General features: G+C 44.7%; 1 long non-coding RNA gene across 2 annotated transcripts in view; it reads right to left on the bottom strand.

Moving 5' to 3' along the window:
• The window catches only part of LOC137855853 (uncharacterized), a 286,561-nt gene that overhangs the window by 80,184 nt on the left and 183,387 nt on the right, over positions 1 to 22,990 (bottom strand). For both annotated transcript variants that reach the window (XR_011096011.1, XR_011096012.1), the window contains one exon: positions 14,557 to 14,699. This is a non-coding gene — a long non-coding RNA (uncharacterized lncRNA). The remainder of the gene's footprint in view (positions 1 to 14,556; positions 14,700 to 22,990) is intronic.

Genomic DNA, 22,990 nt, shown 5'->3' with positions numbered 1-22,990 from the left:
TCCTGCCTAAGGCCCCTTAGGCCTTACCCTCTGCCAAAATTCCTCCCGTGTACCAAACTGCTTTCCAGCATGACACTGCAGCTTAGCTATGTTTTCATAACGAGCTATCTCATCATTATGTTTATTTCTAATCTATTAGTGCCTAGGCAACCCCTTTTCCCATACTGGCTGCTCTGCAACCATTTAACGCTGTCTTCCCTTCCTCAGAAACTACAAAAAAAAAGTTTGCAGCACAGGAGAGAGCCATCAGGGAAACAGCGAGGAAGGCTCGGCTCCTCTCCTCTTGGCAGGTTCACAATCATATGCTGTTGCAGAGATTGTGGTTCTCGCTGTTGGTTGGATGCTGAAGTGGAACACAGCATTTTCAAGCTTGCTTTTACACTGCGCTACCAACAAGGCACATGCATTCCAAGATGTGCATAACGACAGTATAAAAATAGGTAGATTAAAAGGGTGGGGGGGAAGAAGACAGAGTTATATTTAATTATTCTCTATTTTCTTCGTGTTAAAGAATCATCTCTGACACATGCCCAGATAAAGAAAGCAAAGCCTCCAGCCGCAAAATCAATGCCAACTCTTCTCTAATATACTCCCAGTTCACAGCACGTAGCATCCTGCAAAACCCAGCCTTGTGTCCACAAAGGATGATGCTCATTTGTTTGCAGTTACTGTGAGGATGAAGGAAGAAGTGAGGGAGGGAGGACCTGTACAAAAAGAAATTGCGCTCTGTGCTCTGAAGCTGGTAAGATTCGAGTTTAAAACTGATGCACCCCAGCAGCAAATCTAGTGTGCTTCTTGTTGAGCAATCTTGCTCTTTGGGATTGCTACTCTGGTAAACAAGAGTGTTAAGCTTTATCCTTCTGAGACACAACGAAGCATTTCCTAGGGCTGCCATGCCCACCCATCACTCCTCTGAGATGTTCTCAGCCTTGTGCCTAACCCCCAAATCACCATGTGCTTACGATCAGGTGCCTGCCATCACTGAACTCGTCCTGGAAGCAGGGGCACAGGGCTGCATCAGGACTGCAGTCTCAAGCTGGAGGTGGAGAGCAGCAGGGCAAGAGCAGCGCCTGCACCGAGGCGAGGCAGGCTGCACCATGCTGATCTGGCTGCCTCGGCGCGACAGCTGAGCTCTGCTGGCCTCTGCGCATCACTAACGCGTCTGCAAAAGCACAAGCGCTGCTCGCAGCGCCACCGGTCGGGTCCGAGGTGTGAGAAGCAGGAGCGGGAGGCCTGCAGAGAATCACAGGTTTTTCAAGTGGCACTTCACACCCCAGCGAATGCAAATGCTTGCAGCTTTGGGGCTCAGGACACGAGCACGCAGGCGACCGAGTCAGGACACTGCATAACTGCCTTCATTCCAGCTCCTTATGTCTTCTGGAGAGCACGCTGAAGCAGACGGGCCCCGTTGTACCACCAACTGTCCTGTTACTGCCCCTGAATGACAAACACATCGGGACTGTAACACTGGCGGCCCTCCTTTGGCTGCGAGTCCCCTTCCAGGAGGAGGCCGTGCGGAACGGCGGGAGCTGCTGACGGCACGGGGGGTGCTGCAGCCAGCCAAGGCGCCCGGGCTGCGGGAGATGGAGTTGGAAGGCGGGGGCAGCCCAAGGCCCAGGCGCCGCGCACGCATGGCCGGTGATCTGTGGGGTTCAGGCTGTCAGCTCCTGAAGGTCCACCGACTTGGCAGGCAACGCTCCCTGCCCCTTCTGTGCTGACAGAGAGCTAGGTGCCAAAACCGCTCCCCACGCTGGCTGCGTTTCAGAGGGTGAGGGGAAGGTGAGAGCCGGACTGCGCCGCAGCTTGCCAGTCACCATGATTTCTTCCTGAAAACTGAATGCGGTGTCAGCTTACCCTGTGTGAAGGACCTTGCTTACTTCAAGTGGCATCACGTTTTGAATCCCTTCTCAGCCGTCTGATACTGATGTTTTCAGCTAGGGGCTGGCAACAGCATAAAAAGAGGGGTTTCAAAAGTCATTTCCTCTTCACTCACCCAGCCCTCGGGTTTAACTCCATCCTCCTGGCAATTCTGTGTTTCTGCAAAGTTCATGTTTTGCTTTTTCTGTGTGCTGTGCGAAGGGGATCATGGCAAGGTGGGTGTAAATACTGCAGAAGCAGCACTATCACGTTTAGCCTTAGAGATTTTCTCTTCTTTTAAACTTCCTAAATTTTGGATTAAAAAAAAAAAAAAAAAAAAAAAGTAATGATCCTCCAGTATCTTAACCCAAACCCGTATTTTCCTTCATCTCACTTTCCTAGTGACAGGAGAGGTAGCTGAGCTCTTCTCCCCCAAAGATTTCAATTTCCAACTAAAAAGTGATGATATCCCCAGTCTTTTAATGGTTTCCCTTTAAGGGACCAGCTCTGAATATAAATAAAAGATCAACAAGCTATGCTCACCATTTATAAAAAATATTCCAACACAGGAACTTCTCTTTTTGTACCCTGAGAAGTCATTTGAGTGTAGCTCATTGCTACACATATATAATTCCCAAATAAACATAATGAAAAGAACTATGCAAGTTTTCACATAAATCCCATTTTTCCATGTGCAATTGAATAGATAAATGTCATTTGTGGACATCACAACACAAATTAAATGTTCTTCATCTTAAAAGTTTAGGGGTATGGTGCCTGTTCAGGGGCTCCCAAGTTTACATCTCTGGCATTTTTTCAGTCATCCCATTTCATCTAAGAGAAAGGTTTTATCCCTACACTCAGCTTCACGTGGATTGTATTCGGCTCTGCCCTTATGGTAAGATAGAGTTTTATATTTATGACATTCTTCTCATGCGAGCTACTCTAGACGCTTTTGTTCAGCCCCAATGTTTCTTGGAGAGGGAAGTCAGAAGCTAGCCGTGCCAACTACACAGCTCATGGTGCCTTTTCCTACTGCACTGCCTTCCCCGCTGTGACCAGGGTAAGGAGGAGAGCCCTGGGGATGTGTCCGTGGGACCTTCCCTGTGCAGGAGGACGTGCCACGCTCTGGGGACAGGACTAGGAGCCGCTGATCTCCTCCAGCACCATCCTCTGGGCACCACTTCTACCCTTAGGTCTACCTGGCTTCAAATTTGAATATCCACCCTTATTCCAGCACAGAATTAACGCTTTCCAGGAAGTGGAAAACTGCCCACTGCTAGATGACACCTTTGTAGTTTGTATAGAAAAAACAGAGTTCAGTTATTGGATGAAAAGCTTTCAGAGGGAAACAACAGAAACTTTAATGAGACTTGACCTACACTGGAAAGGAGCCAGCAGCAAAGAACCAGAAGGGTTTTGCTAGACTCCTTACTGCCTAGGAGAAGCCTAGAGTAATGGGTAGGAAGGGAGATAGCCATATTCACAGACTATAATAAAGTCAGGAAGGTAAATAACAAACAACTACGCAGTCAGACACAGAAGGACTTAGATCACTCAAATACCTGGGCTCGAAGATAGCAAATGCTAGCAATCAGTGCAGATAAATGAAGAAGGCTGACTCTTGAGCAAGGAACAGAGAATTAGTATCTGCTAAGGTGAAAAAATGCAGAAAGACATTGGCAAGGGAGAGGCTTCTAAAGCACGGAGAAGATTTCCCTGAGCTACCGACACAAAGAGCATCTCTGCAGCGAAGGAAACAAGCAAGCAAAGAGCTCCTACAAGTCGCTCAGCTCAACAGAAAGATGAGGGGAACTAAGAGAGACGCACGGTGCTCTTGGCACCCTTTGGCAATACTAACTGTACTGCGAGGCACTGGCTGAAGACATGTGAGAGCAGGAAGGCAATGGAAATACTACAGGTGTGATGTATTACAACTACAGGGCGCCTCCATCAAATATGGAGATGAACACAATTGTCTTCCTCATCATCCAGAAACACAGGCATTTACTTTCTGTACCGTACAGTGCCTTTCACTTTTAATTGTATTTTTTTCTTGGCTTTGGCATCACCACCTGCTACTCCATTTGACAGCTTTGCCTAACAATAGGCTGTACATAAATGTGCTAATTTCACAGGCTTTTTTTTTCTTTTTCTTTTTCTTTTAAATCAAATCAAATCCATGCTTACTGTAACGTGGCTCTCAGCTGAACGGGACCTGAACCTAGCATCCTTTCCCCTGTGACCATCACAAAAGTACTTGTGCATTGTGGCAGTAACCAACCAGACATATATTTCAGCAACCCTCCTCTGAAAAACTGCAGAAGACACTTTGTTCTCACGGGGGGAATGTAAGGCTCTAACAGATCCTCCATCCTAATTAAGCGGATTGTTAGCTAACACCAGAGAGGAGCCAGAGAGCACCTTTTTTTCTGTTTAAACAACACACTTTGTGAAAAAGAATATTTTTCTCTGCAAGCACTGAGGCGAGGGAAGCTGGTTGTGTCATGACAAACTCTTATTTTAACCCTGATCAAATACAGGACAAGGGTCGCTGGTGCAGGGAAGCAAGCCGGGCTCCTTAAAACAACATGGATCACTCACTGCATGTTACTGCCAATGTTATTGCCACCCAGATATAAATATGTACGTGGACTATCATTTTCTTGTAACAAATGGTAAAAGATATCCTGGTGACAGTGAGGCAGTCATGGAGAAAGGATTACTTTATCACCTACCTATGACTATGTTTCCCAAGCAACGTTCTCGCCAATCAGATGCCCTGGGTGATCATTAGTTCTTGCACATGGCAGCAATGAAATTGTCCCTTAAAGTAAATCATTCAAGGATTTTTATAATCTGAAATAAAATTTTCTAATATTTTTTTCCTAAGTTTTCCAGGTTTAGGGTTTTAATCTTTTATTATTTATTGTACGGCAGTTGTGAAGGGCATGATGAGAAGCCCTGTGTAAATAGTTGTCGTTGGAGGACCAGTGCATGACAATGCTGCATTTAAGAAATTAATGATTTTTTCCTTTCTCTTATTATCTCAATGTTCTTTGTGAGGATGTTCAAATTGAACAGAAACCAATAATAGTAAAACAAAACTCACTACAGCTTCACTTTGGCTTCTGTGTATTTTCCCACCTTGCGGCTAAAGTTGCTGATAAATATTCTTTTGAAATTGTACCGGAGGAGGAGAACAGCATATATATTTTCTTTTCTCACATTTAGAGTATCAAATTCGAAGAACACGATTTTCTGCTGCTTGAGATAGAGTATTCCTCTATTTTCATACTCTTTAGGATTTATTGCTCTTTATAGCTACTACCAACACAATTTAACCTTTGCTATCTTCACCTTTGGTAATTTTTTCTGTCCCACCAGAGCCTGAATTACATGCTAATCATAGCAAAATACCGGACATTCTCTTAACTGTGGGCTTAAAAATAATCCTCTTTCAATAGAAAAAGACATAAAATACCTCATTAGACCAATAGCACTACCAGGCACAATCCATCCTAGAGTATAAAAAAAATTATGCTACGCGTCATTTCTTTCTAGCTGAATTCTCTGACACCTGGAACTCGGAGCAAGCGTTGTGGTGCGAGCCTGCTGCTGACCTGGACGCAGAGCAGCTCCGGCGCTTACTGCAGGGTTTCATCCTGCTCGCCTGAACAACAAGCCTCGACCAGGAGGAAGGTCAAAGCATGTTATTGAAGCACCTGAATGTTAAGGGCTTGATTAAAAGGTAGTGACTCAGCCCCTGCGTAAAAAAAAAAAATAAAAAAAAAAAAATGAAAAAAACAACCTACAATAATGAGTTGCTTCTTCAGAGCAGCTCACATCAATGTGTGCTTGCTGGGTCTGGTCCACAGCGGCTTTGAAATCCTTCAGACCAATCCCCCATCTTGCAAGAAGGCAGCAGAGGCTCTGTCCAGCACTTCAGACTGTTCTACGTCCTTCACAGCTTTTTTATCAGCTTGACTGTATGTCCTACATTAGGACCAAATCCATACACTACTAAGGACATATAATTCATCCCAAATGATCAAGGATAATTATATGCTTAAAGAGCAATATGCAAAGGTTCTCCTACAGATAATTAAGGAGAAAACTCACAGTTCACCCATGTGGGAAGTTAGCCAGGAAGTGCAGACATACTTTGGGAATTCATCCATTATTTATAATCTGCAGTGTCTTGTCAAAAACCCTAAATGAAAAGTTAAAGCTTTAACACATTCTCCAGCATACTGCTGGGCCATCACCTCCCATTAGTTTTTAAGTAACACTCCCATTGGGCCAGATTCATCAGAAGGTTTCCTGGCACCTGCTTAAACCCTCTGGACCTCGGTGAGGCATCAGAGCAAGGAAGCTCATGATCGGCCACTGTCACTGCCCTCGTCCTGGGATCCTGCCAGAGGCGCATGAGCACAGCCCCGCATGCAGATGCGAGCCAGGGGTCAGCCCTCACTGACCCCATCTCAGCCACCCAGGCAGAGCTTTCTCTCCCCACCGCCTCTGACAGCACGCTCAGACAAGTGCCCCAGCTCTTACCCTTGCCACTGATGTGCGCGGATGCTGCGAAACGTGCGAGGGGCTGACTGCAACGTGACTGCCGGAAGGCCAGAACTGAGTGGTGGTCGTACATCACAAATACCAGTGGTGACAAAACAATGCCACTTCTGGTTGGCACCCTGATACCGCCCAGGGTTTCCCATTGGAAATGTCCTCCCATTTCATTTCCCTTTTCCATTAAAAACAAAAAACACCACCAGGCTACCAGTACCACTCTAGAAGGACCCTACAGTATTTCAATTAAAATAGCTCATCTTTAGACCTATTTTTTTTTCCTGGACACCCCTACACTTCCCATTCGCAGCCAAGGCACAAAACCCAATTAGTTATTAATTGAGGCACGTTAAAATTCATTAACTCTGCGTGTGAAGCTTAAGCTATAATTAACTGTCTTCCCAGGCTTTTGTTCTTTAATCTCCAGGTAGAAGGTCCCATTGTTAATAAGAAAGATAACGCACAATCCTACAATCTCTCTCGTGGGTAGATAGCTTAGCTCTGGTGGTGGCAATGTGACATTAACCCCAGCGGGGACTTCTCTTGTTAATGCCGTCCTGTCAGCTATCGAACATTGTGCACCACATGTGAATTGGAGCATATTTTGAAAGGACAGGGGCATAAGAAAAAAACAACAATGAAAATGTTTTTTGAAAGGTCATTTTCAACAAGCTCAATGTCCTGCTACAGGACACGTATACCAGTCTCATTACTACATGCATATCTTTCCTTCCAGCTTCGCCTCTGCAAGAATTTTCATTTTAAAGAGCTACTAAAAAAGCAGCTCAAGGCAAGTTCTTGTTTCACATATGGAACAGCACGAAGCCAACCTTTATTTTAAAGCAAAATGAACGCAGAAATTAAGTTACATGTCAAGTTCCAAGGCTTAGCATTGCAGCGATTGCTCTGGAATTTGCATACATTTCTGCTACTTCTCCACTCACTGAATGGATGCCCAGGCTTGCAAAGAAATCAGCTCAAACCTAACCTACATAAAAAGCGCCTCTTCCCAAATGGAGCTGCTTTTAGGATGGAATTTCACAAGTGGTTCAGTGGAAGCAGCTTCCCACTTCTAATTTAGGCACCATCTTAGGCAGAAAGCACATCCTGGCTTTAAACCTGAAGATGGTGGATTCTGTCCTCAATAAACAGCACCAGGAAGAGAAGAACATAAAGAACCAGAATAAATGGAATGAAAATGGCTTGCCTTTTGCTTGGTCTTTTGTTGAGGTGCTGACCTACGAGCCATAGCATCACAGTGCTTTGACCAAATAAAAAAAGTACAGGTGAAGCAGAAAGAAGAGAAAGAACAAGCTTCTGCTGGGGCTGGGTAGCCTTCCAAGCTCAGCCATCACTTACTTAATTCACACACGCTATTTGCAGTAACAACGAGATGCTGCATGCACTGGAAGGACTGCTCCCAAGGGGCACAACAAGCGGGCAGAGGCGGTGCCCGTACGCAGGGGGACAAGAGAATCTCTGCCTTGAGTTTCAGGCCTGCACCATCTCTCCAGATCCAGGAGGTGAGCTCTAAATGTATTTTCTCAAAGTCTCTGCTCCTTCCCGAAGACTTGTGCTGCTGCTAAGAGTCGATTCGCTTCACCAAAACCAAAGGTTGCCATCCAGCCATGGGCAGCCAGGGGCTGGGGCCAGTCAGCGTGGGGAGGCAATGGAGCCAGGACTCTGCTTCCACTCGTTCCCCCCACCCCCTCACTTCTGCAATGTGCCAGCCTACACATTGGAGCTGGCACAGAGGGAAGGCAATCTGTGCCAGAAAACAAGTCTGGTGCAGATTATTTCCCTGCTGGAGCAATGAGGAAGCCATAGAGACTTTGGGAGTCGCAATATGGTTGCTAACCCCGTTCCTGCTGCAATGCAATCATGCGCTGCTTCCTGCGGGGGCTGGACTGTCTGCGGGGCCCCCATCCAGCCCGCGGCGCGGAGAGCGGCAAGAGCAGCACTGGTGGTGCAGTAAGTCTGAAGGAGATTTCCCCAGGCTCTAACAAATCTTTCAGAGCTGTATGAATGTCTGTATGGGCTGTGCATGCTCATCCAGCATCAAGGGCATTCCAGGTACCAATTCCGAGACATCTGGGGGAAGCAGCTGGAAGAAGCAGCAGCAAAGGAAAAGGCAACTGGAAATCAGAGAGCGCAGTCAAGACAGAATCTGATTTTTGCAGTACCTTGTATGCATGCTACAATTTGGATTATTTGGCTTCACATAATGTGCAGACACCATGTATCCACCCGTTGAGATGTGCCTTTAACAGGTGGCCTGTGCCTGTCTGGAGATGGCACCATCCTCTGCATTGCAGGTCTTGCATCCACCCATACACACGTTAACCCATGCGGTCAGCTCTGTTCTCCCTTCACTTTTCCCTCTGAGGCTGCACCAGGGACCTGCGGATACTGGAGCTCATGCAACTGCTTCAGGCCTCAGAGCCATCAGTCCATGGCAGGGCTGCCCGAACACACTGCTGGGACAGAGACTTATCAGTCAGCAGGGCAGGCAGAGCCAGCCTTGGGTGTTGCTTACTCATCTTCCCATCCGACTTTGTAGCAGTGCTGACGAATTCATTTCTCTGTGTTGAGGAGTCAGGGAAGCAAACAAGGCTTTTGTGAAAGCCCAGGGAAAAAAATTGCAGTGACCTTGCACAATTTTTCACATGCCTCTGTATCAATCACAGACGTCCTACCCTCATAAGCTGGAAAAGTAGCGCTAATACCAATATTGATGATGCTGTCAAGCCTTCACAATAGGTGCCTGACAGCGCTGTGTAAGCCAGAGATACGGAGAGTTCAGGCAATCAATAGCTTGCAAAGTCTCATGCAGAAAGAGCCACTCAGTGCAAACACGAAAGACGCCGTGGAAAACGTCTTCCTTCTCTTTTCTAATCTTGAAAGGATTAATGCTTAAGGGAATCACCTACCTCGAAATCTGCCAGCAATATGCTTTTTTTCACAGGAGAATACCAAAACAATTAAGCCCTGTTTCTGCCAAGGAGCATCTGGGGTTGAGAATTAGCAGCTCTCTGTTGTGAGAAGCAGCTAAACAGAAAGCAGAGGATGGTAACAATCGTACTGCACTTCCAACCTGGAGCCCTGGGAACGCTGTGTTGAATTTGCTTGCCATTTCTGGATTTTCCTCTTATGGGCCCGTAAGCTAACAGATCACCTCATCAAGAAGCCTGTCTCTGCTCTAAATCCAGGTGGCTTCATTACTCTATCAAAATATTAATAGCGGTGTTATAAGATCAACATTTGTTTTGCCAAGAGCAATGAATAATGCAAACAGTACCGCCTAAAATCATTATTATTTTATTTAGATCAGAGGCTGAGAGCCACCCTCTGATCCTGTGCCAAAACTGGAAGAAAATGAAGAGCGTTTAGAGCTGGTGAAAGGTAAAGGATACAAAGGCACAGAGAACCAACTGCTTCATTTATCAACACAGTGCAGAAAGTCAGCAGCCGCACCACATTCCCCAACCTACTACCAAATACACCCTATTTTCATTTCCTTTCACCTTTGGAGCCCGTGTACTCCAGCAGCTGAGGAACGCTCATTTCTAGAGGAAAGAAGTTTTTTGGTTTCCTTCTTTCTGAAAGCACTGACCCAAAAACTCTATCATTAGTAACAATAATTAAAAGGTGCCATAAGAGGGAGTGTATGGATGATTGCCACTAAAAGGAACAGTCTCATTAATTTATTACAGATTTTTAACTTGGCTTCATTAGGACATGTCTGTTGAAGGCCGTTTAGGACTCTGGGGATGTTCCTGTACTTCAGTGACTCCCTCAGTGTTGTCACAAAGAAGGAAGGCAAGTAAGATCTGTTGGCTAGTATGCAGTTCTGTGTAGGTAGCCAGGAAATTTATCATTTTGTCAGTCTTGCATCCAAGCAGAAGCACCCTCTTGAAATTGAGGACCTGACTGATTGAGTAGCCATTCAAACAAGCACTGTGAACACTGGTCCCTCTAGCACAAGAGGATTTTGGAGCATCTTTTGTTGCCTCTCTAAACTGCCAGCCTTCATATGGCCACAGAAACATACCAGCGTGGCTCCCTAAGGCCCAACACGTCGGGCTACCCCAACAGCGACCATCTTTCCGTGGCATCTGGGCACCCCATTCCACTCAGCCTCTTCGGAGAAACTCGTTTTCCTAAATCTTCCTGATAAAAACACCCCAAGATCGCTCTTAAAGGCAGCTTTTAATTGGGACGTGGGAAAGGCATAGCAGCCCTACGAATCATAAATAATGATGAGCACTTGGGAGAAGTTTCCCTCATTAGACAATACCCATAAAGCAGAGTTAACTAATAATTAACAAATCTAGCAGATAGTAAGTATGCAGCCCTCTCTAATGGAGCAGAAGACAGGGAAATATTAAAGAAGTGCTAACAGCTGGCTTGTTAATACTCCGAGAGCCAATTTCCTACGTAAGACTCAAATGGGAAAGCAGAATTGTAATTAAAGTCTATTTTAAGATAAACAGGAAAAAATACCCCACCTCATGAATCATACCTTTTATTATACACGTATTTGGCACTTACTGGCCCACCAAATCTCCCTGGTCAAGGAAGAAAGTGCCCTGGGCCCGCTTCTGAGTTCCTGCAAGGGGCTTTCAGCAGGACGGAGTACTAAATTAGGAGGAAGGGGCCCTCAGAAAGCACTTGAGCACAGCAAGGCTTTTCGGCAGATGTGGGCTGTGGACTCACCAGGAAAACAGAGCAGGAAACGCTAGCATTCCCTCCCTTCACTTCCACAAAGACTAAGAGCTGGACCAAGACTCCATGCCTGATCTTTACAGCCACGGAGCAGCATAGCCATGTGCCTGGCAGCGAGAAGCAAGGCCACATCCTGCACAGGCATCTCAGGTGACTTCCAGCCTGCTGCAGTCGCTTGGAAATCGGCTTTAGGAAACGATGTTCTATTACTTTGATGGTAAGAAAATACTTCCATATCAGCACGGTTTAAAAATAACTTATTCTTGCTTGTAAGCATTTTTCAGGAATTCTTTAAGGTGTGTGCCTCAAAGGAAAATTTCTACAATTAATTTCACAAAAATATATAAAAGAATTGCTTCTCTTTTCATTTCTGCGAGCAGTCGGATTCATTTCCATGTATACTTTTCCTCTAATTGCAGTCAGAAAGAAAAGGCTCGGGTCTTTCATCAGATACCATCCAGAGTGAGATATCAGGGTTAAATCCACCCTGAATGGTAAAAGCAAATTAATCTAGGCTGATAAAGCGTGAGCCTTTAGTTGCCAGGAATCCGCTAAAGCCCCAATCTGCAGAGATTTATTCCTGCACTTCATTTCAAGAACACAGCCAGCCTGCCTCCCTACAACCCAGCACAACTCCACTTAATACATTCATATATTTGTTTTCCCAACTGAAATGCAAAGAAAGGATTTTCTACCCATCATCAGCTTTGCAGATAGCCTGTACCTAAGAAACTCATACAGAAAGGAGTCTTTAATTAGTTTAAAACAGCGCTGAATGCATGCCTTCATAGTGCTCTGAAGTAAAACCAAAAGTGCCACCAGTCTTTAATGTGTTCAAATCACAAATGTTTCAAGCAGCAGAGACAAACTGCATGTTCTAGAGCGCTGAATGTCTAAATATTGTCCTTCCCTCCCCCCCAAAAAAAACAACCAACCAACCAACCACACTTCCATTGCAATTTTGAAGAATGGGCTTCTTTTCATATCCAAAGATTTATTTTTTGTTTTATCACCAACCTGACACTGTCAAGCAAGTCAGAAAGGTGAGACTGGACTGGAAAGAGACTTTCCAGAGACTGGAAAGTCCAGTCTCTGGAAAAACTGAAGGCACTGGAAAAGCCTTCCGTTTAAAGCTCTGGGATGCAAAATCTACCGATTCTCTGACCTGACATCAGCTAGCAAACACACACAGCCCCAGACATCTGACTTGAAGGCCAGGCTAAATGTATTTGTGAAAGAAAGCAGGGTCCTGATATTAATAGTTTCCTATGGGGAAAAGAAAGGAATGTCTCCTGAATGGCTCCTCTGTCCCTTGCTGAAGAGAACACTTGAAGCAAAAGAAAAATGCAAGATAGATGCCCCGTACACAGACATCCTACAGTACATACAGCAGATTCAAGAGCATTCCTACTCTTTTGGGAATAAAGCAGAGTATTTTTCGCCTGATCAAGGGCAAGTTCTCAGAATCTGCAGGGTTCCTCACCTCATCTGCACCGTGAAAGACTAATCCCTAATAGACGGTTAGGATTTGTCAAGGACTCAGCAAAGCAGTGACAGGAGCCACCAGGCTCTGGCCCTGCCTGGCTGCTGGTGAACGGCTCCAGCACTTGGCCACCTGTAGCACCAGAGCCAGGGAGAGGGAAAGAGATGCAGGGTTTACGACTAGGATCTAAAACAAATTTTATTGGAAACTTTTATGTCTGTAGGTTTGAGTAGTTTTTATAGAGAGGAGTTCTGAAAACTGCCATAAAATTTTGCCTTGGGGGTTATGATTACATTTGTATCTTTCCCAAACTTGTATAAATAAAGACGACAGTTTTTACTGTAGAAGCTTAAAAGGTTAGAGACGTATTTGGGTCTGTGATGAACCTTTTATAGATGTGATGTTATAAGAATTTATTCTTAAATATCAATAAAAAAAATACAACTTTACATTTCTTGATAAAGCAGTGGCGATTAGAAAAAGAGCTATGTGGCAGAGGTGGCTGCATCGCTTCTGACTTCCTTTCTGTTAAAATAATGCTTTGTTAATTTTTTGTTGACTGGAAGCAATTAACTAATTTGCATTCTGTCAGAGGAGGAATGTTTTTTCTAAGGATGCTTCCTGGTCTCCTGGTGTTTCATGTGAGATTCCCCTCACACCTGATTTAGGTCATGAGTTGGTATAAAACCTCTTTATGAGGGACTGGCACCTCATATACTTAAACCTTTGTAAATATGCCGTATGATTTTTGTACAAGTAAACGAGAAATAATACCCATGTTTTACATAGCATATGCAAAGCTAAAAACATTGAAGGACTCACCGCTGCTGGACCTGCTATGGTTTTCCCTTCCATGCTTCTGCTGGTTGATGCTGTATATTTTCCTGTGGGGTTTGCTCTCCCTTTCTCCCCTCTTTCCCACACATCCGTACATTCATGCCCATAACCAATTACTCTCCAAAGTTTGGCAGTGACAGGAACGCAAGAGCAAACACTCCCAGTTCCAGGAGCACTTTGTACTGGTTAAAACAACCATCCCAATGGGTCCCAGGGGAGTGAGGTATACCACAGCAGTGGGGCTCTTTATTGGGATTAATACACTTATTTTGCAAACACGGAACAGATTGTTTGTAAAGTGAACACTTGAACACTGGAAACAAAGACTATTGAACCTGCTCCCTCTTCTCAAGCACAACCACAGTAGGATTTTAAATTTCAATGAAATGAGCGATAATCTTATTTGTTGCAGATAGGATGACTAATTAGTGAGGAAAACTCCTTGAAAGCATTCAGTGCAAGCAGTTCTCTCTGAACGCAGTGCACGGCACAGCGGGGCACTGAGCACTGCACTGGCATGGATACACACTACTCTGCACCATGTGCATGTGTCCCTGAGGAGGCATGCTGATTAAACTGGGCCTTCATGAAGTTAAGCAACTCAACCATGCGCCTGAATGAAACTTTTTGCCCATAAATACCTTAAAATCAAACAAATTAGACACCTTCATTCCAAAACATGCATGTACATTTTAAAGCAAGTATTCACAATGAATTACCATGCTGCATAAACAGTGATAGACATAAAGTAAACATGAAATCAAGGTATCCAAACAGAAATAGAACATTAAAACCATATAAACGGGCATAGAAAAAGAAAAAAAAAAATAGCCAAGAAACAGCCCTCTTTTTATTTTCTTCTTTATTTCAAGAAACTTCCGTTTCTCTTACCTTGATTTCCTCTTGATCAGAAGAATTGTGTGTTGCAGTAACAGTGAAACGTGGACTTAACAGAATGCCATTGGAAATCATAATATTTATGTCCAGTTGTTGTACTTGATTCAGAGTTAAAGTAATTTTTACTAATTGCCTTTTCATCTCATGCAATGGTTCCTGCTAAGTAAGATTTAAATATCTCTTACCTTATAGTCCTCATCTCGTGTGCTGCCTCATGACCGTACCCTTGGGCAGTCGATCCATGGCTATGCTGGGTCACTGGAGATACAGCTGTACTGCAGCATCCAATGCAGACAAGACAGCTGGTGCATGAGGCACTTTAAGAGCCCTGAAAAAGAAATGTGCAGGTTTGAACCATGCCATGGTAAAATATTTTAACATTTTCCGATAAAGAATTTTCCATTCTATGAGAAATACAACTGTAAAAATACAAACTTTTGTATTGATTAAATGAAAATAAATTTTGAGGCATTGGAGGAAGTATGAAAACTTTCTTTTAATGATTCCAGCAGTAGCTTCTCTTTTGCCACCACCTTTATGCTGTGCGTGGTCAGAATGGAAGGCCAGAAAAGCAAGCCCATCCACTGCTGTGTCTTTGCAGAGAGCCTGCTCTTATAGGCACTCTGGTAATACAACTAATAAATAAGAGGACATGTTATGACTGGTTCCTGGCATTCAAACAATTAAGATTCATTCTACCAAGCGCTTCTACATATGCCCAAGCCACACTGGTATCTAAGTTCAACATTTCCTGAAGCACTTCATCAAATGATAAAGATTACTGTTAGCTGCATCCATCAGCAGGCTTAACAGAGACCAAAAGGGGACAGGTACCCTATAAGTATTGCACAGCTACCCAGAAACTCAGCTGCTTTACAACAATTCAAAGTTAAGACAACTCTTAATAGAAAATTATTTTTTTCCTCTTTCCCTGATGAATAATCAAGGTCTTAACAAAGTTGGGGTGACCAGAGCTAGCTAAAATACACTTCTCTGGGAAAAAGGAGGCTGTAGACACCTATTCCAGCTTTCTTTTTAGAGCAGCTGCTTTCCTCTCTGCATACACCAACATTCACTTTCATCTTGCTTCTAAACCTGATGTTTATCCTATCAGGAAAAAGCAACAGTAGCATGGGAATTTAGGCTGACAATAGACGCACACATTTAAAATGATGAAATGCAAACATTAGCGTCTAAAAGCTCACCAAAATTAAAGACAGCAAACTATTTGCATAAACTATTACCTGTGGAATTAGAGAGACATATTTTTGTTAATAACCTCATCTGTTTTCTGTATTTCAAAGTGAAGAAAAAAAGTTTAAATCATCACGATTTTACTCATTATCATCTCTTTAGGTCTTGCTACAGTTATGAATTGCTAATTTTTTGAGCATAAGGCTTCAAGATATCACTGGTGGACACCAGGTTTCAATCCAAGCAAAGCAAAACAAAACAAAAACATTAAAAAGAAGCTCAGGTCTAGTAATTAAAAATATATATATATATTTATTTTTTAAAAGTTGGTATAGCTTTGATTACATGAAATCCAATTTTAATGAAATGTTTCTGGGGATATTCCCACCCGGCAATGATTCTGTGGGGATTGCTTTTGCAGTCCACTAATTTCTAATCATCTCAAAGTAGAAGCAGGAACGCAGAGAAGATTGGGAGAGAGTGACAAACTAAAAACCTCAGCCTCTGGATCTGAAAACACTCGTTTCAAGAGAAAGGAAGAAATACAGCATCACGTTGTCGTGAAAAACAAACTGGGAGCAGTTTTATTTTCCTTCCACAACAAAGAGAAATAAAATCTTGAAAACTGGTAGAAAACTTACTGGTGCATTTTGCCAAGCAAACTTTTGTGTTAGGAGTCATTTCAACTTCCCCCACCTGAGGGTTGACACCTGTATGGCTGGTGGAGATGCTCCCCTGCCCTTGCCTTCCACCCCACCAAAACCAAGGACTCAAAACTTCACCGAAGGCTAATTTCTAATTTCTTTAGCTACTCCACTAAACTCTTGGAGGTACCCTGAACAGCATATTTTACATATATTGACAGGGCTCAGAGGACTGTGGCAGCTAAATACTGCCCAAGGGTAAGAAGACATTGAGAGATGGCAGAATATCGCTGGGAGCTGGAGGCTGAAGGCAACAAGCACAATCAAAGCAGCTACTGTTACCTCAGGCCATCTTAGTGCTGCTGTCTCCAGGGAGAGCCTGTGCTTGTTCATTGCCCTTAAAGTGTTACTCCGGATGCTGAAGACTCTGTGCACAAAGACTTGGATATAAACACCACCTGTCTGCAAGGAAACTTTCAACGTGGAAGCCTTCAGAGACAGCATGGCAGTGGGCTCCAGTTGCTGCACTGAGCTGGGGTCCCTCAGGCCAAACCTGTGGCGGTGAAGCACACGGGGGACCTGCAGGTACTCACGGGTTGAGATGTGACACTGAGCACAGAAGGATGCACAGGGGTGTGCAGGGCTCGCATTTAGGTTACAGGATCTTTGTGGTGCCCCACGAAGGTATGGGGTCGTCCCATGGCTGAAGAGCAGACCAAGGAGGCTGGCCGGCTCCTCAGGGGAGAGCTAGAGGAGGGACCCCATCAAGTCCTGGCAGGCAGATCTGAGCGCTGGCCAGCAAAGTTTAGTCCTGATGGTATCTTCTTGCAGTTTATTACACAAATTAATAACCTTCAGAACTCAGCCCTACGTGAATCTCAGCAAGCACTTGCCACTGTGCCGCCTGCAAACACCAGCCCCAGGCTCTTACTGGGGGGAAAGTGATTTGCGTTTTGTTACAGATGCACCACAGCACTGCACGATGCAGCTAGCAAAAGGGGTGTTTTAGTTAACCTTTAGGTTTTCCTCATTAAACTGAGTAGCTGTCACTTTTTTTTTTTTTTTTTAATTCCTGCCTTTGAATTGATTGTGTGATGACAAAGAGCTACAAGCAGATTTCTACGTGGTGCTGAAACCACAGTCCAGGAAGAGCCAATTTTTACAGACTGCGTTTTATTAGGTCACTCCTGATCAGCATTGTCATTTAAAACTATCCCAAATAATGAGGATAATGACTGCAAGTCACACTCCAGCTTTATCCTAGTGACTTTAGCAAGTTATAGCTCTGCCAGGAGCCCCCTGAGCTGCCCCAGAGATCGCTGCCCCACAGCCCCATCTCGCAGCAGCATGAGCAGGAACTGGGCAGCAACAGCAGCTTCGCTACTGTGTGCAGGCGGGGGAACACAAGGCAAAGTGAGAGTCACTGTGCTGCTGGGGATGTGCCCAGAAACAAGACAATTAGGAAATGCCAAACAAAACAAGTAGCAGCCGAAACAGAAAGCCTTCACAATGCCTTCACCCGATTTCAACTTGTATCTTTTTTTTTTTTTTTAAAAAAAAAAAAAAAAAGAGCTGTTGGATCCAGGCTTGCTTGCAATGTTCTCGTGCTGTGTGCACGGCATCCCAAGCCCAGACCTCAAAGAAGCCAGCCAACAGAACAAGATGAGATGTGCACATTTCCAGATCTACCCTTGGAGAGCACGGACTCCAAATTGAAACACCAAGGCTGCAAAGTCAGTGCCATCCAAGCCCAGTGGCCATTTCCAGAGGACCCAAGTGGAGTTGTGTGATCCCAAGATACCACCGCAGGCGTTGGGCTAACATCAACCATTTCAGCTGGAGCGCTGGTGCTCTGAGCAGGAAGGAAGCAGGGGAACATCCCAAGGAATTGGGAGATGCAAGGAGCCCCCAGGCCTCCATCCCTGCTCAGAGGCACATGCCAGGGGTGCAATATCACTCAAGGGGCATAACCATGTGGCAAGGCTTACTCTCTACACAGCTGCCACGGACAAACACAGCGACGATTCTCCCCGTGCTGGTGCAGCAAGGCCAGAGCGTCTGGCCAGCCTCCGACAGGCCTGGCTGTCGGGCTCCTGTGGTCTCCCGTTTCCCCACACAGGGTGTGCAGATGAGATGATGAAAGCTTCAGGGAGGATATTTTGCCAGCATCTATCTTTTTATTGTTGTTACAGGTTGGCATCTCCAAAGAGCAAGGAATGGGTGCCAAGTTTATTACTACCCAAGTTTTATGATTTACAACCTGCACAACTAAAGCCTGAAAACACAGCAATTTTGCAGGGTAATTCTGGGAAGTAACTATCCTACAGCACCAATTATTAAAACCACTTGCACACATTAAAGCTATAAAGATTAAAAATATAGCACACTTGTCATTAAATATGTATGCAGTCATGTAATATGTATTATATACCAGTGCAATGGCCAGCCGCATGTGCTCCAGCACAGCCCCATGGAAGGACTGCAAACCCCAAGTCCCAAACCAGCACGCATTTTGTCAAAGCCGAGGAACAAGTTTGTCATGCAAAATAAACACAGATGTTCCAAGCACTGACTGTAGCTTTCAGGCAATGGCTAGGAAAAGAAAGTACTGTAGGAAAATATGCCGCTCAGTACAAGTCTCCCGTCTCTGCACATACTGTACTTCAGCATCAGCTGAGGCTGGATGAGTCATTTAAAGGACATATCCTGTTGTTGTTTTTAATTTCGTTTGCTGCTCATTGTATTTTTTCCTCAATGCCCTGTCTTGAAATGTATTCAAATGGCTCCCCATCCTGATGTGCCTGGCACGCTTTAGTGACACAGGCACTCTTTTCTGTGTGGCTTACTAAATCTGCTTCATGTTTTAGAAAGGCTAGAGTTTATTAGCACCTCAGGCCTTGCTTTGCTTTTTTATTGTAATTGTTTTGCTCTTCTCCCTCATTCAGTTCCCCTGAGAAATGAATCATTTTCTATTGTGCTACACACAGGAACATCTTTCAATTTCTCTAAGTACCGCATACAATTCCCATGGTCTAGGTACGCATATGACTGTATAAACCACGCACCCATACGCATGCATGCCTGCACCTACCATTGCTCAGCTTTCAGCCCAGTTTTCATCTTTTTCCAGACACAAGCACGGTCAGAGTTTCCAGGTAGAGCTAATATTTATGATGGCTCAGATAAAAAGTTCAACTGAAGCCATGGAAAAACAAAAAAGTTAGATTCTGCCTTAAAAGTATGTTCAAAGGAGTCTCCATAGTTGTCATGCACAACCAAATGGGTGCGGGCTCACACTTTGACCAGTTCGTGCTTTAGCCATAAGGGAAAATGGTCTGGCTACAAGAGACTCCATGGGGAGATCCAGTCTGCTCTGCCCAGCCACAGGCTCTTCTTTTTTCTTCACCTTAGAATAGTAACAACACCACGATGATGTTTCTCTGACATACCATGAAAATGATACACGGGGAATGGGAGGCTTTGGGACAGTCCGGTAGCAAGGGCCATATCAGAACAATCCCTCCGAGGAAGGATTCTTTTTTTTTTCTATAATCCTACAGAAAAACCACCCACCTTTCAGCTAAACAACCCAGCAAAGTACAGATTTTTGTCTCGCGGTTCGACTTGAAGCTTCTTTCTCAGAGTACTCGTATGGATTTTGTGTCTTCAAACGTGTAACACTGGCATCTCAGCACCAGCTCAAGCAGCAGTACTTAATTCTTGCCACTTCCTATTAAGAGAGCAGCCTTCTTTTTCAGCTAACGAATGCTGCTGCTCTGTACACACTAACAAAACACTGGAAGAATAAGTCCATACCCAATTCTCATGCAAACTGCCACTGCTGAAGCTCACAAGCATACTTCACCTGCTCACAGAGTTGCTCCGGATCTCTGCGGGCTGATGCACCAGCAGCTGAAAGCACACCCCCACATCCCACCTGATGGCATCTCACCTCCCCCAGACAAGGGGAGGCTTTTTGCCTCCAAAATTCAACACAGCAATTCCAGTTCAAGGACAAGGGATCGATTCTGATGGAGGATCAACCCACAGCCACTCCTGCAGCAGTTCACACCTGTAAGTTTCGCAACATGCTTTCCTTGTGGCCCTTCTGTCCCTCTCTTGTCCTCTTTTTGCATAAAGTATCATGAAATTGTCCCCACTCATGACCATGCGCAGACTTGAGAACCTGCATACAGCCCTCCTGAAATCCCTCCCTGACTAAGAACGTGACACTCACGACTATATCATCAGTTTGATTTGGGAAAGCATCTCAGAGAGACTCTCGGCTTCCCATCCTTAATGGCCTGATGCTCTTTTCACCTTTCCATTTCCTTGCCTTGAGCGTAGCATGGAATGGCTGGGAACAACGCTGACGGAAAACCAGTGCATGCTGCCTTCTGAGCCTGCCTTCAGCCAAGGAGCAGAGGAAGGGATGGAACAACTTGAACCACCCCAGCCTGACTTAACAGAAGAGATCCAGTCTGCACGACCAACCCCGATGAGGAAGCTTTCAGGCTCTTTTAATTCACTGCGAGACACTTGCAGACAGCTGCAGAGAAACAGCTCCAGCGCTGGTGCAGAAGGAGAATGTTTAGACTTGATTTACTGAATACACATATACAAGATGGTCACTAAACCTATCCCAAAATTAAGCTACGACAACCTTGCACTGAAAAATACTCTCCAGGGATTGAGATTGATTGTTAAATTCAAAAACCAACAAAAAAACTCACAATCCTGCTGAACTCTAAAGACTATTAAACAGCTGCCCAGGCTCTGATTGAATTCCAGTCTTCAGCCCCAAGTAGGGTCCCAAATCAGCAATGCATTAGGCAAACAATGAGCTCACGTATGCGCTGAGCTTGCTATCTTCCTAAACATCCTAATTCTGCAAGGCCCAACAGCGTAACTGCAGCAGTGAGCAGTGCTATTTCCAGCCATGTAGCAATGCCTGTGAAAGCCCTCGCAGGGCTGCTGTGCTGGTCTCAGGCACTTTACATCAATGTAATTTAATTCAGTTCCCTGCCCTGAATAAGCTTTCTTGGCATACGCAAGGGTATGTTGGTAAAACTGTCTGCACGGGGGAGGTTTTTCGTCCCATTGTAATTATGCCACAGATTCAGCCTTGACAAAGATTGACAGACCTGCAATGGGGAAACAAACCACTTACTGTAGATCTTAACTAACTAAATAGAACTAAGCAACAGAGCATGCATTTCCCGTGTCAAGTAGGGAATCTGCCTGGAAATGTGCATAGAATCAGCCGTAGATGAGGGAAGCACGAACAAAGAAAGCTTCATTGACTAACTCGAAATACATAGATGGGTGCAGGAAGCCTGGGATACTTGCAAAGATCTACCCTGAATAGGAAAAGAGGTTAAATTTGTCAAGTAAATTACTTGCAGAACATTCTCCTCCCAGCTCTAGCCAGCAGTAGTGAGTCTGAGACAATGGGTAATTCATTACCCACGCATCTCTGTCTGAACAGGGCAACAGAAGTCATTTGGCGTCTGTAGACCTAATTAGGTGTCATTAAACGGACCGATGCTCATTTTCCTGCTGCACGACTGAAAAGGCAATTTGTTTGTGCGATGCAAAGTTGCAAAGGTAGAAGAAAGCTTTAAAAGCCACCTCAACTTTGTGTGCCATGAGTGCAATTGAAACTGCTGCAAACTTGGGGTGCAAATAAGTGGGGGAATGCAACCGAGCAGACTTTGCCCCCTGCAATTTGTGGGAAGTGTGCAAGTGTGCACAGCTGCTGATGTGCATTTTGCTACTGAAAGCAGCATGCCCCCCACAAAATATACCGAAGCAGCGGAAATCTGGAGGGAAGGAAGCATAAAAATCCCAACATCTGGAAAAAACCCTCCTTAATGAGGTATTTTACATCTTTCCGTGTTTTACGCACTGCTTCTCATTACAAGAAGAGTGCATAAGCCAGAGTCCTTCGAGGTCAAGGCAGCATTTCCTAGAGAGTCATTCGAGTGCTCTGGCGTAGGTGTAGCAGCCTGGAGGCATCCAGACAGAACCCGATGCTCAACACCTACCTCCAGGCACGCGAACTGCTCCCGGAGTGCTCGCAGCGGCTCTGGCTGCAGCTCCCCGTGGCCTCCTCAGTTAATAAAAAGCCTGCTGCAATACAAAGTGGGGCAAGATGCTCATGACACCTCCTGCTTCTGTGCACAGCCTTTTGTGCTGAACATTTGAACTGCAGCCATAGAAACAACCCAGCATTTTGAAGCTGCCCCAAAACATAGCTTCTGCTCGGCTAAGTAGAGTATGCTAAATCCAGTCTTGTAGACTGTTTGTGGTTTGGGGAGGTCCTCTGAAACGCAGGTAATGAGATATTTTTGTTTTACCTAAACCAGTATCTTGCCTGGTTTTCTTTGTACGTCAAACTGCATAGTTTGAAAAAGCACCGAAGCACCAGAATAAATGATGCTGTCGTCTCAAGTGAGTTTTTTTCTTTTTTGTCTATGGGATAATATAAATGTTTTAGATATCATATAGGGATATTTAGGACGCAGACGCAGTTTTGAATCTGGAGGAAGGACTGAAGGGTGAAGATGCTTCAGCAAACTACCAGCTAGAGGCCCAGAGCACATATAGCCACCACGTATAACCAATGTGACCGATATTATGCTGGCCTCTTGATGCTGTAACAGCATTACAAGCATCAACAACAACCTTAAATCATTTTCTGAGATTGCCTTAGCAATGTGCATTTTTCACTAACGCGTTTGTGATGACAGCATTTCTAGTTTGGAAGCCAGCTGCAGTT

The sequence above is a fragment of the Anas acuta genome, chromosome 4 (assembly GCF_963932015.1).
Source record: "Anas acuta chromosome 4, bAnaAcu1.1, whole genome shotgun sequence".
Lineage (NCBI taxonomy): Eukaryota > Metazoa > Chordata > Aves > Anseriformes > Anatidae > Anas > Anas acuta.
The sequence above is the reverse complement of the archived record's forward strand: the minus strand, read 5'-3'. Positions and strand labels throughout refer to the sequence as shown.